This window comes from Acinonyx jubatus, chromosome D2, assembly GCF_027475565.1.
Source record: "Acinonyx jubatus isolate Ajub_Pintada_27869175 chromosome D2, VMU_Ajub_asm_v1.0, whole genome shotgun sequence".
Classification (NCBI taxonomy): Eukaryota; Metazoa; Chordata; class Mammalia; order Carnivora; family Felidae; genus Acinonyx; species Acinonyx jubatus.
The window spans coordinates 48,464,406-48,477,104 of record NC_069393.1 but is presented as its reverse complement, the minus strand read 5'-3'; the positions used below and the strand labels follow the sequence as shown (position 1 = coordinate 48,477,104).

The window sequence follows — 12,699 nt, the reverse complement described above, 5'->3', positions numbered from 1 at the left end:
CTCTGCCCCGCCCCCCCCACACTGTCACTATCTCTCTCAAAATAAATAAATAAACTTAAATATATAAATAAATAAATAAATAAATAAATAGCTTCAAAATGTTCCTGGAGACTCTGTGGCCACAGCGGGCCAGGAACATGCCAAGGGTTTGAGGGGCTTTGTAAGCGTGTGGAAAGGAAAGATCATCAGATGTGATTTTTAGGAAAAGGAGTGACACACAGGCGGCCAGGATTCTGGTGTGTCATAAGATAGTGATTGAAAATTGTATTTTTTAAGAGAAGTCTAATTATCTATAATCTTTAGTTTCGTAGAAATAAGACCATCCAAATGAGAACAAGCAGAGGTTATTTACTCTGAACTTGCTATATAGTAAGGGAGTCGACCACCAGCACTAGCTTTTGACAGAAACTCAAAGGCAGGCAGAGGAGGGAAAAGCTTTATAGTAGAAAAGGGGGTGATGGAGAGAGGCCTCAGGCGTGTCGTGATTGGAGGTTGTTGGCATGGGAAAACTGGAGGTAGGCTATCTGGAAGCCAGGAATCTCATGCGATTCGTTTTGGGAACATAACTGGCTTTCTCTGGTTGGTCCTGATTCAGAAATAGGAGTAAAAGATAGGGAAACGGGCAGTCATTGACCAAGCCCTGACCATTCCGGGCTGGTTGCTGCACAGGTGTGGGTCAGAGTTTCTCAGTTTATATGTGGTCTGATCATTGTCTGCATGTTCAGTCTCTCCGTCCGCCTCTCTGGTCATTTTCTTGCTTGTGAGAGATTGACCAATTTAGGGAAGCCTAGAAATCCAGATCTTCACCACTTTGAGACTGATCATCCAGTCATCTCCATGGCCAACTGTATCATGAGGTCTTCTCGGCCTTTCTGTTGTACATGATGGGTTCCATCATGTTGTTCCATCTGACGAGGAAGTGTCTGTGCAGAAGCATTTCAGGCCCTGGATAGAATGCAGTGGACCAGTATCACGACCACTATGACAAAAACAAGAACAATCAATAACCCCTGTAAGATGCTTTGAATCCACAACCCTAGTCCAGGCCAAGAATAAATCCCACACAGGTCATGAGAGTCAACCTTACAGAGCAAGTAGCTTTTGCTCTTTAAGGCATTGTATAGCCTATCCCACCTTCCCTGTGTCACTGATCCAAGTACAGTACTAGGAATGGCACACACCATGACGAACCTACATGAAATTTAGAACAATGCCACTGTCTCTTTACAGTTTCTCCTCCAGTGTTGTTGTAAGGTAGTAATCCATTTGTGCCCTATGAGTGGTTTCAGGGAGAAATGTAACTGTTTGGTATCATGATCTGCTACAGCATTTTCTTTAGCTCAACATTCTCTTTTTTTGCCTCATTCTCAGACTTCATAATAGCCACCTCTGTGGTAAGTAGAGTGTATCTAAAAGTTGCTTAATTTGCTCTCCATTTTTGTGGAGGTTCTAGCAACCCAAAGTCATGTAGCACTCCAAAAGCATATTTCCTATCTGTATATATGTTCACTCCCTAGTCATTGGCTAGTTAACAAGCTCTAGTAAATGCAATAAGTTCTGCCATTTAGACTGCTTTTACCTCAGGTACAGGACTATATTCTAAAGGAGACCTTTGATTAATGATAGTATATGCTGCTTGATAACGTCTAGCGTTGAGAATGATCTATCAACAAACAGGATTAGCTCAGGGTTCTCAACATGAGACTGTAGTAAATCTGAGGGAGGTGCAGAGTGCTCCCAAATTATCTGAGGCAAAATCATCACAAGGCTCCCCTTCTTCTGAGAAGAAGGAGAGTGCCAGGATTTGGGGGGTTGTAGTGGTGAGTAGTACCTGAGAGGGAGAGAGTAATAGAATTTCATAAGAGGTTAATCGGCTGCCTGAAAAGTGCTGTGTTCTCAGTCAATAGTAATGGCTTTAATTCAGGAAGAATCATGAGGTCAAGCGAAGAGCCTGGAACTAGCTCAGCAGAAGCATCAGCAAATTTTGCAGCAGAACACTTGTCCTAACACTAGGGAGAGACATCTTTACAGCGTGTCAAGGGAAGGCTATAGTAAGTGATGGCTTTTGGATAGTTCCCATGAAACTCCAAGGGCTTGTCCAAATTGCTCATGCACAAATAGACAAAAGGGCTTTCTGCTGTTTGGGATGTCTAGGAAAGGAGGCCATTGGGGAACTACCTTCAGGTTCCAGAAAGCCTGTCCATGTTTGGGCTCCCAGAAGAGAGACTCTCTTACTAAGAACATATAGTTCCTTAAAAAGTGTCAAAATTACAGAAAAAATCAGCACCGATAGTCTGCAAAATCTAGTTAAACCTTTAAATCCTCCCAAATGCCATTTTGTCAGGGATCTACCATTGATTTGAGTAGTTTTTAGTCTATCACAAGAGAATGGTTTCCCCCTTCTACATGGATCATGCCCTAAACAACAGACTGCATTCTGGAAAAATGGTCATTTACTCTTAGGACACAAAATAGTAACACAAAAGACGGCAAAAAGGGATGAAAGGAACGGACTGATTCCATCAAAGATGCCAAACGAATGGAAATCAGTAACAAAAACCAGATTGCCACACTGAGAATAAATAGCCAAAGAACTCAGTGCAAAGCAAAGCAAAGCAAGCAGAGGTCAGACCCAATGCCAATTTACCATATCCTTGTAGACTTGATAAACCAAGAAACACAAGGCGCAAGGAGCTTCTGTGGATACCACACTTGATGGAAGGCAACAAGCAGTGAAGACCATACCTTGGTGGAGCCACTAGGAAAACTGGAAACAAAGATGGCCCAAATGAAAACAGGAAAAGGCTATCGAGAGTTTGCTACAGCAAAGGAGTCAGCCTCCATCACTCTCATCTGGCAGGAGCTCAAAAGCAGGCTTAGTGGAGTGGGAAAGCTTTATAGTTAAAAAAGAAGCCTCAGATCGGATATTTGGGGGAGGGACACTATATTCTTCTGGTATAAATGTACCACAACTGTACTTTAGTATTTTTCTCAATGGAACTACTTATTTTATGCGGCTCAGTAGATCACCCATTATCTGCCAAAGAATTTGAATTATGCATTATTTTCTCTCCAAATTTAAATTAGACACATTTAATATCTGATGTAGCAATTTAAAAAATAATAAAACACTAACAATTTAAACCCATTGATGGCAGAATCTCAATTATTTTAAAAACAACTGTTCTAATGCAGGATTCAAATAACAGTTTACGAGAAGTGACAACTAGTTAACCCTAACCCCATTGCTTCCATTTCATGTCAGGTCCTGTGCTGGAAGAGCCTCTGCAGTTTCCTCTTGGAGTTTCTGTCTTCTCCATGGTAAACTGAGGACCATAACCTACTCCACAAGGATGTCAAGAGGATTTGAGGGATTAAAACGGAGGGAGCAGTGGGAAAACCACCTGCTGCTGAGTGCACCCTCAGCCTGTGCCAGACGTGGCTACACAGCATGATCAGTAAGGAAAGTATAGGATAAAGGAAGAAAAACAAATGCTATAAAAAAGAAAGGCCAGCACTAATAAGGCTAGTGGAAGTAGACAAAGAATGGAAGATTTAACATGGAGGGGAGTGGTTTTACTGTGCATTGCAGCACATTAGGAAATGAGCCTGTTTTGCATCTGGTGAGTGAAAGTATAGACTTCCCTTGCTGTTACTTTGACACCAAGTAGAGGAAAGTTAGAGCTGTAGATTTTACTATTATTCATTCATTCATTCATTCATTCATTCATTCATTCATTCACATATCCATGGGTATGCAGTGAGCACCTATAATGGGGTCAGGCCCCTTGCCTGGCTTAGGGGTGCTGCCCCTGCCCTAGGAGACAGATAGCCTTGGCCAATTTAAAGTGTCTAGGGACAACATAAGGAACAGCCTAAGCATTTGCCATTACTGGATATGAGGCTAGAGTACAAGGTCCAGATACTCCTTTTTCTGCGGAATGCCTAAGGGCCATCAGCAGGAATTTCAAGTACAGGCTGATTATAGCATCTTAACTAAGAACATGTAGTGAACTTGGATTGAGAACTTCAAAGCTGCCAGCCTGGTAACATAATCCCCTGACCATTCAGTGGCCTGACATTTATGTTTACTTGAAGTAACACTTTAAGCATTTAAAGAATTTCTGTCTTATCCTCTTAAATCCACCAGTGCTGTGGATCCACTCTCTAATTCTCCCAAGACGGAATACTTTGCCTTTGCATTCACACTCCCAAGTTGGGTCCTCAGACTTACAGGACAAACGCTCATGGCAGGTTTAAACACTAGATAACTAATTTACACTAAGTAGACTCCCACAAGGCTGATTGCCATACTAGAGCATAACTAGGCATCCAGATAGAAAACTTAATTTCATGACAGCAAAGTTAATCATTCGTGCCACCTGCCGGAAGGGCTTGTCAAGTGGCAGAGATTCTGGATAAGGGAGAGATCCTTGTGTGTTCTTATTTTAATCAATTCAATTCACATTTATTGAACATTACCCTTACTATGCGTAAAGTACTGGTGGATGAAAAAGACATGGTCCTTATCTTCAGAAGGTCACAGACCCGTGGAATCTATGACTAGATGAATTATTTACTCTTGGACCAGGTTAGGAGGAAGGAATGTTAATGTTTATTTATTTTTGAGAGAGAGAGACAGAGCATGAGTTGGGGAGGAGCAGAGAGAGAGGGAGACACAGAATCCGAAGCAGGCTCCAGCTGCTTCTGAGCTGTCAGCACAGAGCCCAACACGGGGCTTGAACTAACGAACTGAGAGATCTTGACCTGAGGCGAAGTCGGACACTTAACCGACTGAGCCGCCCAGGTGCCCCAGGAGTGTTAAAACTATAAATGTTTACAGTTGCTCACAAGTGATACGAGAAAAAAAAATAACATGAGTAATGACACCTTGAAATTAGGAAGAAGTTGCACATTCAGCAAGCCTGGCTTAGAAACGGGCTATTCAGACTCTCTTACTGGTGGAATTTCCCACAAGACATAGCTGAGGAGAACACCTGTGGTAAAGACGTCCCAATAACCATCATCAAAGGAAGACAGCTGTGATTAGGAGCAGATCCTCCCAGCAGTGCCGCTTCTACAGGGTGCATCTCAGACTTCACCTCAGTCTTCTGCTCTAACTAATGTGCTTAATGGTGACAGTGAACTCCGACTGCCTGCCATCTGCCAGGCACAGTGCCAAACACTTCAAATACAAAACTGCATTTAACCCTCACAACAACCTTAGGAAGTATGTGCTGTTGTTACTATCCCTACAACACCGCTGAGGAAACAGGCTTAGAGAGGCTAAGTATGGTAACCTGCCAAGGTAGCCCTGTAAGGAAAGCAGAATCTGGTGAGAGGCAGCCCCCAGAGCTGCCTTTCCAGACACAGGCAGGTGCCGGTGCTCTCTGACATCCCCTCCCCTGCTCAGGCCACTGCTCTCCAGGGCAGGAGAAAGTGCCTTGGGGATGTCCCTAAAATAAGCAGTTGAGTGGAGGGGGTGTTAGGGAGGGCTTTCTTTTTTTCCACTCACTAAATCATACAATGTCAGATCTCAAGCCGTCTTCCAGAATGTCTACCTCAAACCCTTCGTTTCACATATAAGGAAACCCAGGTTCAAAGAAATGGAATGGCTAAAGGTCCAGCGGCAGCTCAGGACTTCCTCCCTGGGGCCTCACGCACAGCCCAGTACCTGCTAGGATGCTCGGACACTTCTGGCGACCTGTCAGTCCTTAGCTCAGTGCCCACAAAGGCACTCATCGCCCCCTTTGGGCTCCCAGGACAGGGGTCCCCGACAGGACAGCGCTGCCATCCTCCGCTGAGTTCCTCCCTCTGGCAAAGTCAGCGGTCCGCCAGAGTTGGTACTCCTGTCCCTGCAGACGCTTGCTCCAGGAAGAACGGTTTTCTGCCTGAGGCACTCTCCTGGTCTCCACAAATCGTTTTTGGAGCTACACACACACATACTTGAAACAGATAATCGATGAATCAGTACCGTATGCCAGTTACTGAGCTTCCGGTGCCTGACACTGGGGGCGGGTGGGGGAGTGGGCGGGGCCAAGGCGGGGCTGTCGGTGTTGGGCGTGGTCGGTGTTGGGCGTGGGCGGGGCGGGGCTGGGCGGGCGCAAGCCGCAGCTGCAGCCTCATTTCCTCACGCGCGCCGGAAGTGGCGGTTGTCGGCGCAGAGGCGTGCGGTGGGCTGTGAGGTGGCTGCACCCCTGTCTGCCGGGCGCCGCCGGAGTATACCCGCGGCCGGGGGGAAGGCGGCTGGGCGGCGGTCGCCTTGCGAGGACTGAGGAGCGCGGTGAGTACCCGGCCCCACCCGGCCTTGCCTGCCCGCGCGGCTCTCGCGACTAGGGCCCGAGTGGTGCCGGGGCGCGGGCCGAGGGCTGTGGATCCCTCCTGTGCGGGTCGGGTCGCTTCTCCGACGAGCCCTCCGGGGGGGGCCCTGTCCGGGTGGGGTCGCCTCCTGGAGAAGCCCTCCGGAGACCGCTGCGGTGTCAGGAAAAGCCACAGTTTTTCGGAGCGGTTTGAGTTTTCTGTTGAGAACGGTGCTGTCAGAGACCGTTGGTTTGGGTGTGTTTTATTTTTGTCACTTTTTTTTTTTTTAAGCTGTAACTCACCCCCGCCTCTGCCTCTCTCAGTGCGTAACTTTGCAGTCCGCTGTTACCCCTTTATTGCGTTAAAGTAGTATTCTCCAGCTGCAGCCCCTCGCAGTTTCTGCCAGACACGAGGCGCCTTTAAAAGATGCACATTTGTGTCGGAATTAGTGGGGCCGCGGGGACTACAGGACAGGGAGCTTCTGGCATTTTCAGGCTGCATCTGGAAAATTGCACTATTGCTGAACAGCTTGCTGAGGAATCATTTGTAAAGGCAGTAGTGATGCTTTTATGATGACAGGAGGAAACATTGGTTATAAATCTTAAGCTTTTATCCTTCAGCCTGCTCTGGAGATTTATATGCAGTGTGTGGACGTTTAGCCTCATTGAAGGTTCTCAGGAGCTGGGCCTTCATTCCTGGTGGAATTCATGTTGTCTTTAAAGGTCGCATCAGAACGGTACTTCCAAACTTGGAGGTGGGAAACCAAGTATTGTATGACTGAGAATGGTGACCTTCATTTTGTATTGTTATTCTGATACCATTTGTTTAAAACTGTCTTGTGACTGAAAGAATGTTAAGAAGGATGTCGGGTGTCCAGTATCTATGGCTTAGGACATTTTGACATCAGTACACACCGTTTTGGTTCCCAACGGTTCGGAAATTACAATTCTTTCTTAACTTTTTTATTGAGGTATAAAATACATATGAAGTCATCAAGTTCATAAATCTTTATTGTACAGCTCAGTGGATTTTTATAGATTTATTAACTTGTATAACCACAGGCTAGATCAAGTTATAGAACGTTTCCATCATCCCAGGAGTTTCCCTCTGCTTCGTCCAAGTTTTCCTGTTCCCCCCCCCCCCCATCAGTATTCTGATTTCTGTCATCAGGTCTTACGTTTGTCTATTTTGGGCTCGATGTTAATGGATTCACGCAGAATGCTGAGCACGTTGCTTGTGAGATTCACCCATGATGTTCCATGTATCAGTAGTTCATTCTTTTTTTTATTGCTGTTTAATATTCCATTGTATGGCTATATGACTGTTCTTTTGTTGATGAATATTTGTGTTTCCAATTTTTGTTATTACGTATTTTGGGGAATGCTATGGAACATTCTTGTAAATGTTCTTGGTGAACACACACCTGTGTGCATTTCTGTCAGCTGTGGAGTAACTGTCATAAGGTAGGCAGAAAATTGTTTTAACCAACCTGGACTCTTTCTTTTCTTTTTCAGTAGAATTTGTTATTTTAATTTATATAACATTCAAGATTGGTAAAAAGCAAAACTATTATGAGTTCAAGACTTAAGTGATTCATTACCCTATGGTTATTTATTTTTTGACTTGTACACCTCTGACAATCTTCTCCCAGACTGTCATTACTTATTTAACTATCTGTTAGAGAAGTCTGCTAGATAGAGCTGGTGTCCCTGAAGCTTATTGCATAACGCTTAGGTAAGAACAGTGTTACTCAAATTGGTGGTTGTTAGGGGAAACGAAACACCAAAAGGATATGACTAAAAATGGATTGAAGAATCATGGGATTGCAAGTCAGTAAACTTAACATTGTTGTCATACTATACAAGTACTAGGTGTAAATGTAAAATTGAATTCCAGGGTTATTTACAAGTACGAATTTACTGTAGGAGTACAGTGATTTCCATGTTTACTGAGATGCTGATACATTTATATCAGAAACAGAAACATTTAAATCAGAGACATTCATATCAGGGGACAGACAACAGAAATCTGTGGCATGTGAGAGGTGCCCCAGACTGAACAAATAACAAGGACGAGACCTGAAGCAATAGAATTGATAGAAGAAATAGAAGAATACTTTAAAATTAATATTAGTATGCTCAGATTTGGGAGGGTACCATGCTTATTGAACAGGCTGCCCTGAAAACAAGCAATCAGTTCTTGAATAGTAAAACATAGAAAGAAGGAAAAATAGCTATGACATGGAAAATAGATCCAAAAGAGTCAGTGCACATCTAACAGCAATTCCAGGAAGGAATAGAAATTAGAAGAGGAGAAATAACCACAGAGATTGTGAGGGTAGAAGTATCCAGGCAGTATCTTGGTCATCCAGAGCCAAACAGAAAAATGTTATCAGGAGACAAAGTACCAGCAAATGTAAATCAGCCCTTCCTTCTTACACCTTACATTTCATCTGTGTTGTGGGGATGATCAGTAAGTATAACCTTTTCAGAGAGCTTGTAGAAAGATGTGGCACAGGTTGAGGGTTTCTGGCTGTGCTAACAACTCCTATTCCCCCATTCTCCTCCCCTCGCAATTGACAATAGATGCCAGATTTCCCATTCTTACCTTACGGTAGAATGGAAATAAAATACTATGTCAAGGAAAGAAGGGAAGGAAACAAAGAAATTTGTCTTAGTAGAAGTATCTGAGTTTATGAATGGACTAGACAAACTGAGTGTCTTAAACGAGTGTTGATAGGCACGCCTAGATACATTCCAATGAAATTTATGAGCTTCATGGATAAATAAATATACAGTCTCATAAGCTTCCAAAGAGAAATATATGGTTATCTATAAAGGAGTGAAAATCAGATGTGTGATCAGACTTCTAATTTGGGACGTGGTTATCTAACATAATATCTGATGTCTAATATAACATAATATCTAACATAAATAGTGTTCATGAGACATATTTGAGACTCAGAAACTTCTCACCAACCAACCTGTCATTCAAAGTGAGAGCATAATTGGAGCACCTGGGTGACTCAGTTGAGTGTCCAACTTTTGATTTTGGCCCAGGTCATGATCTCAGTTTCTCGAGTTCAGGCCCCATGTTGGGTTCTGCGCTAACAACACAGAGCCTGCTTGAGATTCTCCCCATCCCCTCTCTCTCTGCCCCTCCCCCCACCCACTTGCATTTTCTCTGTCTCTCAAATAAATTAAAAAAAAAAAAAAGGTGGGAGCAAAATAAAGTCATTTTCACCCATACCCACTAGGAATACCCCAAGATGTACTCTATCAAGTGAAAAATTAATCCAAGAAAAATAGATATGGAATTCAAGAAACAGTGACCAAAGAAAATAGTATAACTTATTTCTTAACTCCAAGACATTGATAACGATAAGCTAAGAACTATAATGGAATGCTAAGGAAGGATTAATGGACCAGAGTAGTTATAGTTTAAAGTCTGTAATCTGGAGCAAATATTTAACATAATTTTAAAAGTTGATTGGGAAGGTGAGATATAGATAAAGCCATGCTGAAAGGCTTATCCTGAGCAAGGAAAGGCTATAGAAACTGACCAATTACATGCTGAAATGAATACTTTAAGGAATTTTAACCTAGCAGTCCTGTTTTCAGAGATTTATCCTGTGGGTGAAATAATACGTGGGAGGTCATGTATATATAAGGCTGTTTATGCTGGGATGTTTAATAGTGGCAGTAGGTTTGGAAGGATACACAAAAACTGAAGAAGGGACCTGGGCCTCTGAGATAGAAGGCAGAGGTTTCACTGTATGACCTTATATCATGTTTAACTTTTTTCTCACATGTATTTATTTTGTAGAATTTTAGAAATAGAAAAAAATTCTAGGAGTGTATACAAATGTAAAGGTTTAGAGCACAAGTTGCCAAATGTGACTGGGAACCTGTTTTAGTATTACCTGTGACATAAGAGTGACTTTTATATTTTTAAGTGCTTGGGGGGGAAAAAAACCTAAAAGAAGAATATTTTGTGACATGAAAATTATAGGAAGTTCACATTTCAGTATCCGTTGGAATACAACTATGCTCATTCATTTGCACATTTTCTGTGGCTGCTTTTGTGCTGCAAGGCAGAGGTACTACATGGCCCTTTACCTGAAATGTTTGTTAATCCCTGGTTTAAAGCCAGAAATAGACCTCCATATGTATAAGGAATTGTGCTTATGATAAAAGTGAAATTTCAAATTAGTGACAAGAGCATGGATTGTTTAATAAATGATAAGAAATGGTTATTTGAGAAAATAAGTTTTATATTAGGATTATTTCCAGTACAGAAGCTAAAATCGAGAAGTCATGCAGGAAAAGACTGATAGATTTGACTCCATTAACAACAGGAACAAAAGAAAACTTTGCACAAGGGAAATAACACCCAACACTTACTGAGCACTTAATGCTTGCTTGTCATGTTTTACTTGACTGTTACAATAACACTGCAAGTAGGTTCTATAATTATTCCCACTTAACAGATGAGAAAACTGAAGCTTGTAGAGATTGAAGAATTTATCTATAATAAAGAATTAGAAAGGGATAGAGCAGATGTATGAATTTAGGCCATCTGGCTCCCAAACCTATTGTGCAGACAAGATATTACTTTATAGGTATTATCTATGTCAACACATCTAGATCTACCTCATTCCTTTTAAATGCTCTGTTGTATAAATGTCTGCAGTTTATTTATCCTCTCTTATTGATAGACTTCAAGTTACTTTTATTTTGCTGTTATATGTAGCAGTAGTAAACATCTTATGCATGTGACTATATGCTAGTATTTCTGTAGTATGAAGTCTTAAAAATCTTAAAAGTGGAATTGTGAATTGCTGGATTAAAAGGCGTAAGTCAAATTTGTCCTTCCAAAAATAAGGTGTGTGTGTGTGTCTATTTTTAATTTATCTTTAATCAAAGGAATTGAAACATCTTGGAAGGAACCTTGGCCATCCAAACAAATTATTTTATAGATGAAGGCCATATAGGTTAAGTATTATGTCCAAGATTACACAGCTATTAAGTAGCTATTACACTTGACTTTTTGAGTTGTTTTTACTGTGCCACAGGCTGCTTTTGGCACATTCTTCTGTTTTACCTGTAATGATAGCATTAGTATTGCTGCCATTTGTTTTGCTGAAATCTGGGTACCTTGAGTATAGTTTTCCCCAGAAACACTTGTCAGAATGATTATTCTGGTATTATTTGTTCTTAGCACCCAATACAGTGTCTGTCTTAGTCAGTTTGGGTAGCTATAACAAAGTACCATAGACTGGCTTAATTTATTTTTCTTAATCTGAGATCAGGGTACCAGTTATAGTTGAGTTCTGGTGAGGGCCCTCTTCTGGATTATGGACTGCCAACTTGTTTCTTCAGATGGCAGAAAGAGGGCTACATTAATTGCTCTTTGGGATCTCTTTTATAAGAGCACTAATCCCATTAAAGAGGGCTGTACCCTCATGACCCCTAGTTAACCTCCCAAAGGCCTTTTACCCCCTTATATGTAACACATTGGGGGTTAGGATTTCAACATAAGAGTGTCTGAGAGAAACATTCAGTCCATTGCAGTGCCTAACACACAATAGGTACTCAAATATTTTTTTAATGTGTTTATTAATTTTTGAGTGACAGAGACAGACATTCATTTTTAACAGACATTTTTGAGTTAGACAGAACACTAACAGCAGAAGGGCAGAGAGAGAGAGAGAGACACACACACACAGAATCCAAAGCAGGCTCCGAGCTGTCAGCACAGAGCCTGACACAGGGCTTGAACCCACAAACCATGAGATCATGACCTGAGCTGAAGTCGGACACTTAACTGACTGAGTCACCCAGGCACCCTGGTACTCAAATATTTGTTGAATGAGCACTACCTTCTGGTGATCAGTACTTTTATTTCTAAATACAAACCACTTATTCATTGACATGTTAAAGAATCCGTGTATCACTGTAACTCATAAATTGCTCAAGGAATAAAAGATTCTAATTCCTTCCCTTACAAATATTTATACTTCATAATGTTTTAGTTTGTTTTTTTCTGACAGTGCTTATGTTTTCCAAATAATGTTTTGGCTTTTTGTTGTGTAAAAAATGAACTAAAAATTACAAATTTAGTTTTTGAAGACTTTAGTAAGACATTATACAGAAATTCAAGAAGATTATACAGAATAGAACTTTTTAAAAAATTTTTATTTAAAGCCAAATTAACATACAGTGTAATAATGGTTTCAGGAGTAGAATTTAGTGATTCATCCCCTACATATAACACCCAGTGTTCATCCCAACAAATGCCCTCCTTAATGCCTATCACCCATTTAGCCCAATAACCCATCCAACAAACACGCCTCCAGCAGCCCTCAATTTGTTCTCTGTATTAAAGAGTCTCTTATGG

The 12,699-nt window shown here is 41.7% G+C and overlaps 1 protein-coding gene and 1 long non-coding RNA gene across 16 annotated transcripts in view; one reads left to right on the top strand and one right to left on the bottom strand.

Moving 5' to 3' along the window:
- Positions 1-328: 328 nt before the first annotated feature.
- On the bottom strand, positions 329-6,025 carry LOC113600109 (uncharacterized). 2 transcript variants are annotated; one of them, XR_008292059.1, is made up of 3 exons: positions 5,975-6,024; positions 5,103-5,314; positions 329-979 (listed from the first exon to the last, which is right to left on the bottom strand). It is a non-coding gene; the product is annotated as an uncharacterized LOC113600109 (long non-coding RNA). The 2 variants fall into 2 exon arrangements; XR_003421064.1 differs by lacking the exon at positions 5,103-5,314 and having other exon boundaries at positions 5,975-6,025.
- An 87-nt stretch (positions 6,026-6,112) lies between these two features.
- CSGALNACT2 (chondroitin sulfate N-acetylgalactosaminyltransferase 2) overlaps positions 6,113-12,699 on the top strand; it is a 45,662-nt gene continuing 39,075 nt past the window's right edge. For 8 of the 14 annotated variants that reach the window (XR_008292348.1, XM_015069054.3, XM_015069051.3 and 5 more), the window contains exon 1: positions 6,115-6,283. The gene's annotated coding sequence lies outside the window, so the exon portion shown is untranslated. Of the gene's footprint in view, positions 6,284-12,699 lie in introns of all 14 variants that reach the window. The other 6 variants (XR_008292347.1, XM_027062586.2, XM_053207734.1 and 3 more) reach the window with 4 other exon arrangements.